This window comes from Cebus imitator, unplaced genomic scaffold (assembly GCF_001604975.1).
Source record: "Cebus imitator isolate Cc_AM_T3 unplaced genomic scaffold, Cebus_imitator-1.0 Scaffold658, whole genome shotgun sequence".
Taxonomy (NCBI): domain Eukaryota; kingdom Metazoa; phylum Chordata; class Mammalia; order Primates; family Cebidae; genus Cebus; species Cebus imitator.
The window spans coordinates 310,963-329,648 of NW_016107973.1; the positions used below are offsets into that span (position 1 = coordinate 310,963).

At 37.9% G+C, this 18,686-nt stretch overlaps 1 protein-coding gene and 1 long non-coding RNA gene across 4 annotated transcripts in view; one reads left to right on the forward strand and one right to left on the reverse strand.

Annotated features, from left to right (window-relative positions):
• Positions 1 to 18,686, reverse strand: part of LOC108295769 (basic salivary proline-rich protein 4-like) — a 37,876-nt gene that overhangs the window by 15,239 nt on the left and 3,951 nt on the right. The window contains exon 2 of one of the 2 annotated variants that reach the window (XR_001821581.2): positions 5,249 to 5,712. The exons of the other annotated variant lie outside the window; for it this stretch is intronic. The gene's annotated coding sequence lies outside the window, so the exon portion shown is untranslated. Of the gene's footprint in view, positions 1 to 5,248; positions 5,713 to 18,686 lie in introns of those variants that run through there. 2 annotated transcript variants of the gene reach the window in all.
• The window catches only part of LOC119469451, a 90,045-nt gene that overhangs the window by 13,496 nt on the left and 57,863 nt on the right, over positions 1 to 18,686 (forward strand). The window lies entirely within an intron of this gene.

The following is an 18,686-nucleotide window of genomic DNA, read 5'->3' on the forward strand; positions in this document are numbered from 1 at the left end:
TTTTTTTTTTTTTTTAAATTACATGATTGAAGGAATGAACAAATGAGCTATGAGGCACTAGATATTGATAAAAACAATTCTTTAACGTGGAAGTTGAGAAGAAAACAGTTCCTTGAACAACCAACTACCTTTGCCATTAGTAGGTTTATTCATACAAAAATCTCTTGAATGGAATGTGTGATCTTTGAGATATTTCAAACGGTGATAGAAACAATGCAATGAATCCAAACAGGTCCTACAAAATATGATAATGTGATATGAGTTTCATTGCACTCCTCTACACTATAAAGGCCCTATACACTGAAAAGGCAAACCTCACAATTCAAATGAACCAATTCAAACTGCACATGTGAGCTTCTCAAATGTTTTGTATGTATAGGCTCAATAGAGGGTTTTTTTGTTTGCTATTAAATATTGGAATCTTAATGAATATACAATTTTAATACTTTTGTCATTTGACATGTCCTAAATAATATGCTGTGAGGTTGAAAACACAACTTCATTTTCTTTTGAATGTGTATTAAAAATAATAAAAATTATTTTTCTTTACCCAGTGATTTAAAAATGCCACTTTTACCATAATAAGCATTTGTAAATACTTTGATCTCTCTTGCTGGGCTTTCTATTTTATTTCATTAAATTATATATTGTTGTATTAGTTTTAATTATTCTTGCCTTGTAATTTGTTTTAGTATAAAAAAGAGAAAGGGTCTCTTGGTTATGCTTCTTCTGACTGGCCATCAGGGCTAGGTAGTATTTTTCCTGTTTCTAATGGAAGTAAGGTTGGGTAGAGTGACTTAGTGTTATAAAGTAAGAAAGTTGTTGATATAGTACGGGGACCCAGATTTCCTGCCTCCCATTACAGTATTCTGTTTGTCAGCATCGTAATTTTGCTATTTTCTTTTGTGGAATCTTGTCTCGCTGTACCGTGAAGGATATAACCAACATAAGTTCTCTTGCTTCTCTGCTGCTAGCAGGGGGAAAAAAAACAGGAAGCAGGAATGTACTCACACCAGTCACATATAAATGGGTGATCTTTCATCCCTATAAAAATTCTATCATCCTAAACATTCTACAATACAAAAATGATGCTGAAGGTCATATATAATGTAATATGTGGTTATTTCTCTTTCTGATTATAAAAAAAAAATTCTGATGTATTTAACAGTCATGCTGCAATCTTACCAGAATTCTTATACTCAGTCACTACATTCAGTTCAATTAATTAAACAAAAATTCACAGGTTGTTGGGCCTTGGCTGAGTCTCTAGAGATATACGTTGCTGTGTGGTAGGATGCCATTGCGGTTAATACCAATGTGCCTTGACACCATACAGTCTTGGGCTAGGGTACTGCCTCTGCTCCCTACTAGCCATATGGTCCTGGACAAGTTTCTTAACCTCTTTGTACCTTGAGTTCCTGATCCATAAATGAGGAAAATGCCTAAAGAGCTGTTGTGAAGCTCAAATATGTTAATGTCATTAAAAATGTGCTGAGCCTGGTGTTCAGCATAGAAATGTAGGCTAGAATGGACCTTCATGCTTTTTGTTCAGCTGTCTTGATGTTGAAACTTTTTTTGGGTCTGGCTTTACCTGCTGCTCATGTAATCAATTTCTACATGTTTTACAATTTAAAACATGACTTTTATAATGGGAAACAAAAGTTAAGCTCTAAATGTTGGGTTGAAACTGAAGATTTTGATACAATTTATAAGAATGACCCTACTTCAATTTGAAGAACTCAGGTAAGGACAGAAAAAGATTGAAGACCCTCTATTCTATATACCATATGCATTTATTTAACAAATATTTATGGAGCATTTATTATATGTCAGGCTTCAGAAGCCCTCAAACTGTGTCTTTATCACGGAGCTTTCTTCTGGGGTTCAGACCCATGTATTCAAATACTTATGGAAATTTATTTCTAAGGCAATGGTTGTTGAACTGGGGCAATTGTATACCCCAGTTCCAGGGACATGGAAATGTCCAAAGACATTTTTGGTAGTCACACGTGGGGGTGCTGCTGGATTCTTATGATTAGTCACCAGAGAGGCTGCTGAACATCCACCAATGCCAAAGACAGTCCCCACAGCAAAGAACTCTCCAGCCCAAAATGTCAATAGTACCGAGGTTGAGAAAACCTGCTCTAGAATAGGGCAAATGTTACTACCCACACCTACCTGCAAAGATTCATGGTAGAACCCAAGGTTGGGGTCTGACCACCCTGGATTAGAATAACCATGCTGCCTCTTACTGGGTGTGTATCCTCCTGAAATATATTTAACCTCCATGAGCCTTAGGAGAGCCTGCCTCTGGAGAGGAATAGGTTTGAGCAGGGAATACTGATACCTAACTTACAGAACAGTTTTAAGGACTTAGAGAAACAGTATTTGAAGTGCCTAACACAGCGTCTCATCATAGGCCCTTGAAGTGTTAGTTTCCTTTCCATGGCCCTTTCTAGCTTCTGCTTCAGAGATGACTTTAATCTAAACTACATAGTGCTAAGCAGCATAATTGTATCCTAAAGAGCTTCTGAAAACGTGACACCAGAAAGAAAAATAAACTCACATGGATCCACATCATGTATAATACTTGGTGCCTCTTCTGTGTTGTGGCATCGTGCAGTGTAGGTGGGATGGGGAAATGTTGTAACCCCATTTGTGTAGAATCAGTGTAGCTTTCTTGACCTTTTTGGGACCCCTTGGAGATTGAGCATTAGGAGTGGCCTTAGACTGAGTATCTGGGTTGTTCCTGTGGCACCATAAACACAAATCCCCAGGGAAAAGCAAAGCATGAAAACAGAGCTTCTGGAGACAGTAGTGGAGTGAAAGGCAGCTGTTGCTTCCAGAGCCTGGCAAACTGCTCTCTATGTGATGTGGGTAAAATGTGTGTACTCAGTGTCAGGGCATGTGAGTTGAGGGGATCTTCTAGCAGGCCAAATTTGGGTATAAATCATTTAGCTTGCCTTTTACCAAGCATTCCTGCCATCACTTAAATTGTCATATTCAATAATTGTGGGGATTATTAAAATGGAGGATTCAATGAATTAAACTACCTCATAGGATATCTGGGACATTGCTGAGGCAGAGGGAGAAAGTGTACTTGTGGGATTCCTAGATGGCTCTTATCACTTCTACTTGGGAGGGGCATGCTCCATTTCCCCTCATAGCTCATTGGTCACATCTGGTCACATGTGCAAGCCTGATGTCAGTGGAGTGGGGTCAGTGGGCCTAGGAGGGGCCACAAGCACCAGCCAATCCATGTGACCTAACATGTTTCATAGCTTAAAGGGCAAGATTTCTTCTCTACCATCATGAAGGGCTATTGAGTGAGATCCATAGGGCATAATACTGGGGAAGTGTAAAACTATCACCTTCCAAATGGGAAGAAGGAAGCTGTTGGTTATATTGTGGGGAGGGCAAGAGATGGAATCACATTCCAATTCTGCCACTTCTCTGGAAAGGGTCTTAGTCCCTGTGAGAAGGAGCTAGGTCATCTGTGAAATAAGATGCATCACATTATCTTCTTCAGAGTACTGTCTCAAGGGATAGATGAGAAAACCTGTCAAATGCCTATGGGAGATAGTAGGACTTCAACACATAACAGGCCTGGCTATTTGCCACCTTCTTCCCAGAGAGTAGATGACATTAATCTAAACCAAAGGGCATTACTGCCATAGAAAGTCTGTGGAAAGGTAGCAGCAAGAGCTGAAATATATCCCCATAGCCTATGAGCTTTGAGCTGGTTCTGAGTTGTGGAATGAGTTACATGTGAGAGCTGGGGAAAAGGAAAAATCACCACACTGTTTTCTGTAACTGCATCTGCCTTTCTATCTCCTTAATTTATCATCCAATTTGAAGCAGTTTCCTATTGACTTTAAGGTAGAAGGGACGACACAGGGCAATATGACAAGAATACTGGACAGAAGACTAGAGTCATAAGACCAGACACATTATAATCCATGATTATGTTGTGTTGTGTGGCAAAAGGGAGATTATCAGCATAGGCTTGACCTAATTAGTCAAGCCCTGTAAAATCAGAGAATTTTCTTCTGCTGTTTAGAGCAGAGCAAGTCAGAGATTCAAGGCACAGGAAGCCTTCAATGTGCCATTGCTGGATGGAAGAAGGAGGCTGCATGGCAGGGAAGTAGACCAGCCTCCAGGAGCTAAGAATATCCCCAACTGACAGTCATCAAGGAAATGGAGACTACAGTCCAATAGCCACAAAGAGATGACTTCTGCCAGCAGCAAGAATGATATTGGAAGCAGATTTTTACCGAGATCATCCACATGAGACCTCAGTGGAGTCTACATGGGCATCTTGATTCTAGCTTTGTGAGACCCTAAGCAGAGAATAAGGTCATGCTGGACCAGACTTCTGACCTACAGACATATGAGCTACTAGATGAATGTAGCTTTCAGACACTAAGTCTGTGGTTACACACCTACAAAAAATTAATACATTAGAGTTAAGTCAAATCCATATTCAATGGATACACAGTGTTTGTGTGTACATGTACACATATGTATAGATGATAAGTGATAGAAACAACATAATTACAATTTTTACTAGTGAATGGTGGGGTTAAATGTTATCAATATATTCATATTGGTATTGGAATGCACTTTCCACATTTTTTAAATAGACAGTGATTAATTACTTATTAATCAGAAATAAAACACATTAGAGCTTTGTCAAATTTGATAGATTTCAGATTTTTCAAAAGGTATTGGAAATATGATAATAGGCAAGCATGTACACAATCAAGGTTATAAAGAGTGGACTCTCCTGTATAATTTCCCTGATTGCCTCACTCCCCAGAAGGAACCACTGTCCAAATTTTTTTGTTTAGTCATGAATACATCCCTAAACAAAACACAATTGCTTTGCATATTTTTATCCCTAACTATATAAGTAACATATTTATATATCAATTATTGAAATGTTTTCCTCTGAAAATAGTGTTTCTGAGATGTTTCTAATCAAGTGGCTTTGGGACTATTTTGATATTTACCCATGTTCCTGTGACCAGGTTTGCTATGTGTCAAGACTCTCTGCAGTGCACACCTGAGAGGGCAGCAGCGGACAGAGCCTCACATGCTTCTATCATGGATGCTTCCCAGTGTCTCCACAAAGAAGTTGTACTAATTTGTCAGCTCCATGCTGTGTATGGGGTTCTTGTGGCTCCAACATTTCAATTCAAACAAAATGCAACATAAACACAAACTCAGTGACTGTTTCTTCTTTTCAAACTCTAGAATTATTCCAAGACATATTCTAAAGTATAATGCAGAAACATGAGCTGAGCATTTTTTAATACATCTGTGAAATACACTATTTAAAAGGTAATACAATAGGGAAAAATAAAGTAAAATCTAATGTGCCAATAACAGGATATCAGAATAAAAAATACTAAAAATTTGTGAAACCTATTGTTTGCACAGATCTGGAAAAACAGATGTTTTCATATTGTTGTTGGATGGAATATACACATTATTAAAGAGGTTTTAAAGTTCAATTAAATAGGAAGCATTTAAAATGTTAAATGGTCATGCTCTTTGACAAAACAGTTCCAATTCTAGGAATTTATCCTCCTGATATGGCCTCAAGAGTCTCCTGCTGTCACCATTCGTGTCCACACTGCTCAGGGCTGAGATGACCATTTCCATAGTTGGCCCAGTTCCTACAGGCCCCAGACCCTCAGTCATCTATTCCTGGATCAAAACAGGAAAATCAAATCTGAATCATGGCTGGATGCCCAGCCTCGAAGGACTATTCACTAATTCACCACAAACATTGATATAGAGCAATGCTCAGGTCCCAACTCCTGGAGAGACTTACAGACCTCAGACCTCAACCCTATCTGGGAGAAATCTTTCCTCTCCCATCTTCATGTCCTGAGAGGCTCCCTCATCCCTACCAGGTACAAGCAGCCCAGTCCTTTCAACAAATTAAGTTCTCATAAAGGATGGAAGGAACACTGGCTCTAGAAGGCTTCTGCTTCCAGCCCTCTCACAAACTTCCCCTGAAGTAAGGAGAGGGGGCACCAACCATACTGCAGGGAGGGTAAGCAATTACCCTCCTTAACAGAAATTAACCTCCTTAACCGTACATGTCCGAATATATTTGCTAAAGGTCTACCACCAGCAATTCAAGGTGCCCAGGCTGGCAGGTTCTATTCCTGGCTCTGGCAGTGGGCCTGGTGAGTAACCTCTGCCATTCAGCTCTGTGTTTAGGAGCATGTGTTTTATAGCTGCTGACATCCATGAGGAAGAGAAGTTACTGGTACCTTACTAGCAGGGCTGTTGTGAGGTTAAAACCAGACACTAATTCTAAGAAACTGGAGCTGGGCCCAGTAAACCATCTGCCTTACAAATCGTAGCTGTCTTTCCTCCTCAAGGGAGGGAACTCATGTGGCTCTGGCCTGCCACCTCAGCCAGGACCCCTTAACTAAGGCACACATCATAATCACCTTGATGAGATTTTTCTAAACCCTCAGCTGAAACTCCCTTGTTTGTGGAAAAACAGGACTTTTGCATCAAGGATCATTAATGGCATTAAGTTCTAATAATATGAGCCTCAGAAAACAGATATACCCACTTGGCACCAACAGTATATGCGAGCGTCTGCTGGCTTTTCATTCCACCAACACCAAATATTACCAACTTTTGTCTTTATTGCCAATCTGATCTGCTCATTTTCCCCAGGCCTATCTGATTGGAAGAATCAGTTCTGATGGTCATTAAACTTACAGATTCACAGGGTCATCCCCTGCAATTGACAGAGTTAGCAAATAAAAAGACAGGATTTAAAAATTTTGTTACTTATTTTACTGCTTGTTTGTTTTTATTTATTTGTTTTATTTATTTTATTAAAATCCAGGTAGGTTTCAAGTTTAGATAAATAAAACAATACTGCATACCCCAAAAACTAAAAAAAATTTCAGTTAATCTTGAATTTAAGGTTAACTGAGTTAATTTTAATCTAGTAACTGTATACGTGGAGAGCTCTTTGGGGAGCCAAGATGCTCAGGTCAACAGCCTTAACTGAGCTCCCAGCAGACACGAACACCAGTTGTCATTCATGTGAGTGAGCTCTCTCAGATGTCCTAGATGAGTGGAACCTCTAGATGACTGCAGCCCCAGGTGACAGACATCTTATAGAGCAGAAAACATCCAGCTGGGCCCAGTTAACACACAAAATACTGAGAGAAAATAAATGGCTATTAATTGGGGTATTTATTAAGAAGGAATGGATATCTAAAACATTATGGTTTTTGTGAACTTTTCCTCATTTTCTGTGATGTGTTATCATTGGATAAGAAAGGGATTTTCTTATCCTTGAAGGTTTAGTGGAACTTGATTAAAATTATATCATCTGAGTGTTGGCTTACATGCGGGTACAGATTTCTGAACATGTCATCAATTCCTTCTTGAAGGGATCCCAAGGGCAATTTACATGATATCTATTTTTCATGCTAGTCTTAGAATTTGAAACCTAACTCCATAAGATGAATTCCCACTGCAATCATGTGAATTAAGGTACTGAAAGGGTGTTGCTGCAAATTTTATGAGAAAACCTTAGAGGTTGTCTTAGTGAGTATTCATTCTGAACAAGGGCAATTTACTCAGTTTTAGAAGTGTTTCTCAAAGAAGGTGTCCTGAAACACTTTCTCCTGCTATAGTGATAACCCTTGGCCAGGAAGTAACTTCCCTTGAGCACACATAGACAGGGCTCCTTTAGGAGACAGCAGATAGATATGCATTGCAGTCCTTGGTCTTTATGACTGTCTCCGTGCAGCACTGCTGGGTGGATAAGTCTGTCCAATTTTAGAACTTATTCATAGTAAGCTCACGTGACAGCAAATCTAAGTCATATTTTCCAATATCACCTTGTAAGAGATAAAGTCAACATATGTTTCTCCTTATTCTTTTTCTATGTTTCTCAGTTGGTTTAGAGCTCAGACTAGAAGCAGAAGAGTATTTTGGGGGCCCCTTAAAGATCTAAGCATTGTGAAGCAAGAACTATAGGAATAATTGAAGAGTCAGTGAGACACAGAGGAGTGAGCCTGTGGGCCTATTGTAAGTCCCATCCCTGAAGGCAAAGCTGAACAAGTGCCCCTGAAGGATAGCTTACTGCCAAGAATTTGAAGGGAGAGAGCTTGGGCAGAGTAACATGTGTCTTCCAAATTCTCCAACTGGGTAAGTCATTCCTGCTGTAAAGAGAAGTGAATGTGTAGAGGCTACATGTATATTTGGTGATGGATGTATTTTCCACATGAAAAAAAAAATACCAGAATGAAGGATAAGAATTTCCTCAAGGCAAACTACTGTGTGTTTCCATTAACTAGCTTCCTGCCTACTAAATGATTATATTATTCTAGGCGTGCCTCCCTGAAATAATTGTATTATTACTCAAATAATTTTTGTGTTTCTAGACCATTCAGTCACTTGATTATAAACAATCTCTCTGTTTTCTGCCACAGATAACCAACTGCCTAGAATGGTGTGTGAGTTGTACATGTTTCTCCTCAGAGGGCTAGCTCATCTCCAGGAGCCCTAGGACACTTCTCTGCGCTTCTGTGTACTGATGATATTCCTCTAAGGTCACTTTTAAAGCTAAATTCCTGACAACATGGACTTCCTTTCCTCCACCATGATGAGTAGAGTATTGAAAATTGCCCGGATCCCAGCCTAGTTCCTCTAATTGGTATGTTTTCTTAGGGAGTGATCTGAAGAGCGAAGGTCTTTTGCTTTAAGAGAAAGCTGGGGACGGAGGAGCGGGTCGTGCATAGACATTTTCAGGTGTGGAAGGCGAGCCAGTGCGACGCGGTTGTCATAGTAACCTGACGTCATATAGCGACGGTGACGACTTTTTAATGAGACCAATTTGGCCTGGGGAGAACAGCACAGTCCCACCTTCAGGCGTTTGGACTCAGTGAAGGTTGTGAGTGCCCAGCAGTGTGGGCTGAATCTCCGTGGGGTTTAGGGAGACGAAAGAATCCCAGATCCACGTCCCATCGTTCCCACTTTGGGGATCGGCATTCTGGCTGTTTCGTGAGGGAGAGAGAGGTGGGTCTCTTCTGGCCCCAGTGAGTGTGGTGTCCTGCTCCAGGGTTTCCCTGGGCTACTTTCTATGTAAAGGCGGGACGTGGGAGGATGAGATAGGTAAAGACCCTCTCTGAGCTCAGGTTCCCCCTCTGTAAAATAGGGATAAAAATACCCGCAGGATTGCTGGAACCTTAAGTGATAACACAGGTGCAAAATGATAGCCCTGTGGTTATTGCAGGATCAGGAATGCCTGTATGAAGTCAGGCCTCTTGTTCTGTTTCAAAGTTTCTTACGGTATAGACAAGGGAGAAACTTTATGTTTAACGTGCATTTATGATAACTTTATATTCTGACTGCATAAATAATAATCAGTGATTCCCATCAACACCATCAAATGAATGTTGAAATATGTCATTAGCTAGAAGGCCTTCCTAGCAATTTGAGATTGTAATATGCATTCTCCCATATCTGTTATATAATAAATTTGTTTATGAACCATAATTTATAAAATGTCAGTTAAAAAGTTATATGATGTTTTGATATATTTTATATATTGTAAAATGGCTGAATCAAGCTAATAAGCCCATGCACTACCTAATGTACTTCTTATTTTTTTGTGGTGAGCACTTAAAATCTACCCTTTTAGCAGTTTCCAAGTATACATATACTTTTATTAACCATAGTCACCATGAGGTACAATAGATGTCTTGAATTTATCCCTCCTCTCTAACTGAAATTTTGTATCCATTGACCATCTTCCTAATGCCTTCCCCAGCCTCTCTCTAGTAATTACTATTCTACTCTCTGCTTCTATGAGTTCAACTTATTTAGATTCCGTATGCAAGTGAGATTATGTGGTATTTGTCTTTCTGTGCCTGGCTTATTTCTCTTAATGTCCTCCAGGTTCATCCATGTTGTCACAAATGACAGGATTTCCTTCTTTTTTCAAAAAGCTGAATAGTACTCCATTGTGGGCATGTATGACATTTTCTTTATTCATCTGTTGATGGATACTTAGGTTGATTCCATACCCTGGCTATTGTGAATAATGCTGTAGTAAACATGGGAGTACATACATCTGTTTGAGGTACTGATTTCATTTCCTTTGGGTATATACTCAGAAGAGGGATTGCTGAATCATTTGGTAGTTCTATTTTTAGTTTTTTACAGGAATCTCCATACTGTTTTCTGTAATGTTTGTATCAATTTACATTCCCAAAGTTTTACAAAGGTTCCATTTTTTCCACATCCTTATGAACACTTACCATCTTTTGTTTTTTTAAATAATAGCCATCCTAACAAGTGTGAGGCGTTACCTTGTTTTGATTTTAATGTGCATTTCCCTGATGATTGGTGATATTGAGAACTTTTTCACATACAAGTTGGCCACTTGTATGCCTTACTTTAAAAAATGTATATTTTATTTTTATTATATATATGAACACATGATTATTGTACATAATTATGGGGTACACTGATATTTCAATACATGTATACAATGTGTGATGATCAAATCAGGTTAGTTAGCATATTCATCATCTCAAATCTTTACCATTTATATGTGCTGGTAATATTCAACATTTTCTCTTCTAGCTATTTGAAAAAATACATTAAATTATTGTTAGATAGTTTAGTATAATGCTATAGAACACTACAGATTCTTCTTCCTATCCAGGATATAGAGCATGGGCTAGCCTTCAATGGTGGTTAATCTGGTGTCTCGAGTACAGACATACAAAGTGACTTTGGCTTGGGGGCCAAGGGTATGACCTAGGTCTCTATGGCAGTGGCTCTGGTGTCTGAGGCATGGGCAGGCATAGTGAGGCACAGAGCTGGGGTCTGGAGTATGGGTATTTACAGAGTACCTGCAGCTTGGGTGTCAGTGACACATGCAGGATTGGGACAGGTGGCACCTCTGGTCCCAGAGTGGTAAAGTAGCTGCTGCTTCTTGAGATGAGAGGCCTGTAGCCTCTCCTCCCTCTCTGGGGCTCCTTGGGCAGGAATGGCTGTTGGTTATCTCAGTGGCAAAAGATGCCAGTGTCCTCTCCAGAGCAGACTGCTAGGGATCATGGTGGTTCCTGCCACATGGCTAGTAGCAATAACCTCTGGCTTTCTTCTTTGCTTCTAGAAATCTCTCGGCATCTCAAGTATACTGATCTCACCAGCAGTATTTTCTGTGTAGATATTCCCCATTTTTTTGTTCTACTGTGTTGCTGCAGATTCTTAAATGGGCCCCTGAGCCCTCCCATGAATACTTTAGTTTGTGGATAGCTGTCTACACTTGTTTTTTGTGGCAGGGGGTGATAAAGGCTGATATCTCCTACTCTGCCCTCTTGGTCCTTCAGTATCTAGTTTGCCCTATTCTAATGATACCCTGCCATGTCCCCTAAAGTAACCATATATGCTTAAATACGATTGTTATTATTTTCCGGGACATAATATTTTCAGTTCTATTGTACCCAGCCTACCCATTCCTCCCACTGTCCTGTCTCCAAACAAATGCAGCACTTCCGTCACTATAGATTAGATTTCATTGATTTACGTGGAATCATAGAGGATGTTTCTTAGGGATCTGGCTTTTTTCATTCACTCTATTTCTTTTTAGATTTATCCATTTTATTGCCTATTTCAGTAGTTCATTTTTAAATTACAGAATAGCGTTACAGTATAGGACATACTACAATTCATTTTGTTCATCACTTGTTGATGGATATTTGGGTTGTATTCAATTTAGGGGCTCTTGCATATGTGTCTTTACAGAGAAATGTGCTTTCTTTCTCTAGGGTAAATAGGATTGCAGTGGCTGGATCATGTTATAAATGTAAGACTAACATTGTAAGAAACTGCCAAACTGTTTTCAAAGTGGTTGTACCATTTTTCATTGTCTCAGCAGAGCTTCATCCTGTACAACCTTGTCAGTGCTTGGTATGATCAGTCTCTAACTTTACTGATTTTCATGGGGAGATAAAACAAGAAGACCCAATGTAGCTTAAATTAATTAGGCCACACAAAAAATTAACTATTTATACAAATAACATTTAATCGGTGCTAAAATTTTCAGTTGTGGTGACTTCAGAGCATGGTACAGCCTCTGAATGATTAAAACTTAGACTAGCACGGTGGCTCACGCCTGTAATCCCAGCACGTTGGGAGGCTGAGGCGGGCAGATCACGAGGTCAAGAGATCAAGACCATCCTGGTCAACATGGTGAAACCCCGCCTCTACTAAAAATACAAAAAAAATTAGCTGGGCATGGTGGCGTGTGCCTGTAATCCCAGCTACTCAGGAGGCTGACACAGGAGAATTGCCTGAACTCAGGAGGCGGAGGTTGCAGTGAGCCAAGATCGCACCATTGCACTCCAGCCTGGGTAACAAGAGCGAAACTCCATCTCAAAAAAAAAAAAAAAACCTAGACTAGACCAGTTGTTCATAAAAATATTTCTATCATTTATTGAACAAAGTAATTTGATCAGTAGAACAAGTTACCCTAGGGATAATAGCATGATTGTATCTCAAGAGTTCATATCAACCATGGGAGTTTACAAGTTTGATGTGGGATCAGAACATCCCAATAGTATAACAGCTATTAATGGTTCATGTTTTCAGTGTCCAAAGCCCTACATGATTCGAGTTCAGGATCTGGGTTGGTTTCCACCTATTTAATATTTTTCCCAATACAAAAAGAGAAGAGAATTAGGGCACACAAAAAGCACCCTCAATTCAATAGATGATATAATCTAGATCTAACTTATTATTGTACACCTTGCCCCAAAACAGGGCTTGTTAAGATAGTAGAGCCCAGTAATTGCATAAAACTTGAAACTTTATAATCAGAGGTTCAATTAGTCTTTTTAAAAAATTGTTCATTTTATTTTTAATTTTTGTGAGTATACAGTAAGTGTATATATTTGTGGGGTACATGAGACATTTTGATACAGGCATGTAATGCATATTAATCACATCATGGAAAATGGGTATCCCCTCAAGCATTTATCCTTTCTGTTATAAAAAATCCAATTATACTCTTTTAGTTGTTTCATTCTAACTATTGTTTGTACCCATTAACCATCCCCATGTCTCCCCAACCCTCTCCAGTACCCTTCCCAGCCTCTGGTAACCATCCTTCTACTCTATCTCCACAGGCTCAATTGTTTTGATTTTTAGACCCCAGAAATAAGTAACAACATGCAATATTTCTGCTTCTATGCCTGGCTTACTTCACTTAGCATAATGATCACCAGTTTATCCATGTTTTTGCAAATGACTGGATCTCATTATTTTTTATGTCTGAATAGTACTCCGTTGTGTATAAGTACCACATTTTCTTTATTCATTCATCTGTTTGATAGATACTCAGGCTGTTTCTAAATCCTGTCTATTTTGAACAGGGTGGCAACAAACATGGGAGTGCAGATGTCTCTTCAATATACGTACTGATTTCCTTTCTTTTGTGTATCCAGAGTGGGATTTCTAGATCGCATGGGTAGCTCTATTTTCAGTTTTTTCAGGAACCTCCAAAATGTTCTCTACAATGGTTGTAGTAATTTACATTCACACTAACAGTGTACGAGGGTTCCCTTTTCTCCACATCTTCATCTGCATTTGTTATTGCCTGTCTTTAGGACATAAGGCATTTTAACTGAGAAGAGGTGATATCTCATTGTAGTTTTGATTTCCATTTCTCTGATGATTCATGATGTTGAGCACCTTTATATGCCTATTTGTCATTTGTATGTCTTCTTTTGAGAAATGCCTATTCAGATATTTTGCCCATTTTAAAATCAGATTATTATATTTTTTCCTATAGAATTGAGATACTTATACATCTGGTTATTAATCCCTTGTTAGATGTTAGTTTGCAAACATTTTCACCCATTATGTGGATTGTCTCTTAATTTTGTTGATTGTTTCCTCTGCTGTGCACAAGCTTTTTAACTTGATGTGATCCCACTTGTCCATTTTTGCTTCAGTTGCCTGTGCTTGTGCAGTATTACTCAAGAAATATTTGCCCAGACTGATGTCCTGGAGAGTTTTTCGAAAGTTTTCTTGTAGTAGTAATATAGTTTGAGGTCTTAGATTTAATTCTTTAGTCTACTTTGATTTGATTTTTATATATGACGAGAGATAGTGGTCTAGTTTCATTCCTCTGCGTATAGGTATCTAGTTTTCCCAGCACCATTTATTGAAGATACTGTCTTTACAGTATATGTTCTTCACACCTTTATCAAAAATGATTTCATTGTAGACGTATGGATTTCTTTCCAGGTTCTTTATTCTGTTCCATTTATCCTCATGTCTGTTTTTATGACAGTAGTATGCTGTTTTGGTTACTATAGCTCTGTAGTATAATTTGAAGTCAGGTAATGTAATTCTTCCACTTTTGTTTTTATTGCTCAGGATCACTTTAGCTATTCTGGGTCTTTTGTGGGTCCCTTTTAGGGTACTTTTTTTTATTTCTGTGAAGATTGTCATTGATATTTTGATAGAGATTGTATTGAATCTGTGGTTACTTTGGATAGTATGGGCATTTTGACAATGTTGACTCTTCCAATGCATGAACATGGAATATTTTTCCATCTTCTGGTGTCCCCTTCAATTTCTTTCATCAGTCCTTTGTAGTTTTCATTATAGAGATCTTTCACTTCTTTGGTTAATTCCTATGTATTTTATTTCATTTGTGGCTATTGTAGATGAGCTTATTTTTTTCATTTCTTTTTCAGATTGTTCACTGTTGGCACACAGAAATGCTACTAATTTTTCCATGTTGATTTTGTATCCTGCAACTTCACTGAATTTATTAGTATGAATTGTTTTTTGGTGGAGCCTTTAGGTTTTTCCAAATATAAGATCATGTCATCTGCAAACAAGGATGATTTTAATTCTTCCTTTACAACTTGGAGGCACTTTATACACTTTATATCTTTCTCTTCTCTGAATGCTGTAGCTAAGAGCTCTATTGAATAACAGCTATGTTGAATAACAGTGGTGAAAGTGGACATCCATATTGTGTTCCAGATCTTAGAGAAAAGGCTTTCCATTTTTTCCCATTCACTATGATACTAGCTGTGGGTCTGTCGACATGGGTTTTATTATGTTGAAGTATGTTCCTTTACCCCAGTTTTTTTAGGGGTTTTATCATGAAAGATGTTGAATTTTATCAAATGCTTTTCCAGCATCAATTGAAATGATCATATGGTTTTTGTCTTACTGTTGACATGATATATCACATTGATTGATTTGCACATGTTAAACCATCCTTGCATCCCAAAGATAAAACCCACTTGGTCATGATGAATGATCTTTTAAATGTGTCACTGAATTGGGTTTGCCAATATTTTGTTGAGTATTTTTCCATCAATGTTCATCATAGAATTTACCCTATAGTTTTTTTTAATGTGTTTTTGTCTGGTTTTGGTATCAGAATAATACTAGCCTCATAGAATGAGTTTGGAAGTATTCCCTCTTCCTGTTTTTTGGAATAGTTTAAGTATGATTGGTATTAGTTCTTTTTTAAATGTTTGGTAGCATTTAGCAGGGAAGCCATGGGGTCCCGAACTTTTCATTACTGAGTGTACTATTCATACTAATAAATAAATTCAGTGAAGTTGCAGGATACAAAATCAACATGGAAAAATCAGTCTGTCTTCACATTGCTGATAAAAACATACCCAAGACTGGGCAATTTACAAAATAAAGAGGTAAAGTCCAAAAAATTGGACTTACAGTTCCACGTGGCTGTGGAAGCCTCACAATCATGGTGGAAGGCAAGGAGGTGCAAGTCACGTCTCACATAAATGGCAGCAGGCAAAGAGAGAGAGAGCTTGTGCAGAGAAACTCCTCTTTTTAAAACCATCAGATCTCATGAGATCTATTCATTCACTATCACGAGAACAGCATGGGAAAGACCCATCCCCATAATTCAGTCATCTTCCCCTGGGTCCCTCCCACAACATGTGGGAATTATAGGAGCTACAAGATGAGATTTGGGTGGGGACAAAGAGCCAAACCATATCACTGGGGAGAATTTTTATTATGGCTTTAATCTCATTACTTGTTATTGGTCTATTCAGGTGTTGGATTTCTTCCTGATTCAATCTTGGTAGATTGTATGTGTCTAAAATTTGTTCATTTATTTTAGATTTTCAAATTTATTTGCATATAGTTGCTCATAATAGCCATTAATGATCTTTTTCATTTCTGTGGTATCAGTTGTAATGTCTCATTTTTCATCTCTTATTTATTTGGATCTTCTTTTTTTCTTAGTCTGGCTAAAGATTTGTCAATTTTGCTTAACTTTGCAAAAACCCAATTTTTTTGTTTAAGTGATCTTTTGTATTGTTTTCTTTATTTCAATTTCATTTATTTATGCTCTGATCTTTATTATTTATTTTCTTCAATTTGGGGTTTGAGATTTGTTATTGCTTTGTAGTTCTTTAAGATGCATCATTAAGTTGTTTATTTGAAGTTTTTCTTCTTTATTTGATGTAGACATTTATACCTATAAACTTCCCTCTGAGTACTGCTTTCGCTGTATCCCACAGGTTTTAGTATATTATGTTTCCATTATTATTTGTTTCAAGAAATTTTTCAGCTTCCTTCTTAATTTCTTTGTTGCTCCACTTGTCATTCAGGAGCATAATGTTTAATTTCCACATTCTTGTATAGCTTCCAAAATTCCTCTTGTTATTTATTTTTAGATTTATTCCATTATGGTCAGAGAAGATGCTTGATATTATTTCAATTTTTCTAATGTTTTCAGACTTGTTTTGTCACCTATCATATGGTCTATCCTTGAGAATGAGCCCTGTGCTGAGGAAAAGAAGGTGTGTTCTACAGCCATTGGATAAAATATTCTGTAAATTTCTATTTGATCCATGTATTCCATAGTTTTGATTAAGTCCAAAGTTTCTTTGTTGATTTCTATCTGGGAGATGTGTCCAATGCTGACAGTGAAATGTTCAAGTCTCCAGCTATTAATGTATTGGAATCTATCTATCTCTTTAGCTCTAGCAATATTTGCTTTATATACCTGGGTGCTCCAGTGTTGGGTGCATATATTCTTAAAATTGTTAGGTCCTTTTGCTGAATCGATCCCTTCATCATTATATAGTGACCTTCTTTGTCTCTTCTTACACTTTTTGTCTTGAAATCTTTTTTGTCTGATATAAATATAGATGCTCCTGTTCTTTTTTGGTTTCTGTTGGCATGGAATGTCTTTTTTCATTGCATTATTTTCAGCCTATATGTGCCTTTCTAGGTGAAGTATGTTTCCAGAGACTAATCCTGGAGAAATAGAGATATGTGACCTTATTTAGTTCATTTGGTGAGGTCATGTTTTCCTGGCTGGTCTTGATACTTGTAGATGTTTGTCTGTGTCTGGGCATTGCAGAGTTAAGTATTTATTGTACTCTTCAGTTTGGGCTTATTTTGACCCATTCTTTTTGAGAAGGCTTTCCAAAAGGACTTGAATGTTGTGATCTAAACTGTATCTACCTTGGGTGGGACCCCAAACCCAATAATGCTATGGTTCTTGTGGACTCGTAGAGGTACCACCTTGATGGTCTTGGACACAATCTGGAAGAATTCTCTGGATTACCAGACAGAGACTTGTTCTCTTACGTTACTTTTTCCCAAACAAATGGAGTATCTCTATTTATTCTGAGTCACCTGGAGCTAGGAGTGGCATGTGCTTGTAGTCCCAGATACTTGCGAGGCTAAAGTGGGAGGATTGCTTGAGCCCAGGAGTTTAAGCCTGCACTTAAACCCAAAAATGGGTTTGAGTTGATTCTCACTTAACACAAGAATCATTCGAGGACCCATATGCTGTAAATATAGTTTAAATAAAATGTTATGTTATAAATGTAATAGCAGAAAATTAAAACTTCTTATTTTCTGAGAAAGTGTGCAAGAACTACTAACTTGTGCTCCCATGGATAACAATATGGCTTTCTCAACTTTTAAAGGTTAAAAGTAACCTGTTGACCTTAGGAGCCAAAAAATTGGTACAACTCCAAATAAAAGTAAATAAATGTATTTTTTTTAATTTATCACAATTTCACTGATCCTCCTAATTCTACCAATTGCTGTAACTACTGTTTGTAAACTTATTTCTAACCTATGTAAAAACCTCTATTTCATACACTTTTACAACCAACCTCATTCCAGCCCTAATATTAATTTGCTTGAGCCAACAAATAATTATTTCAAACTGACACTATCCAAACTTTAAAATTAACACTCACCTTCAAGCTTGATTATGTCTTTTAAAAATTTTTAATTTTCCATAGGTTCTTGGGGAACAGGTGGTTTCGCTACATACATTCTTTAGTACTGATTTGTGAGATTTTGGTGCACTCATTACCAGAGAAGTATACACTGTACCCAATTTGTAGTCTTTCATTCTTCACTCCCCTCCCACAGTTTCTTCCAAGTCCCCAAAATCCATTTTATCATTCTTAGGCCTTTGCATCCTCACAGCTTAGCTTTCACTTATGAGTGAGAATGTACGATATTTGGTTTTCCATTCCTGAGTTACTTCACTTGGAATAATGGTCTCCAATTCCATCCAGGTTGCTGTGAATGCCATTATTTTGTTCTTTTTTAAGGCTGAGTAGTATTCCATCACACACATACACACA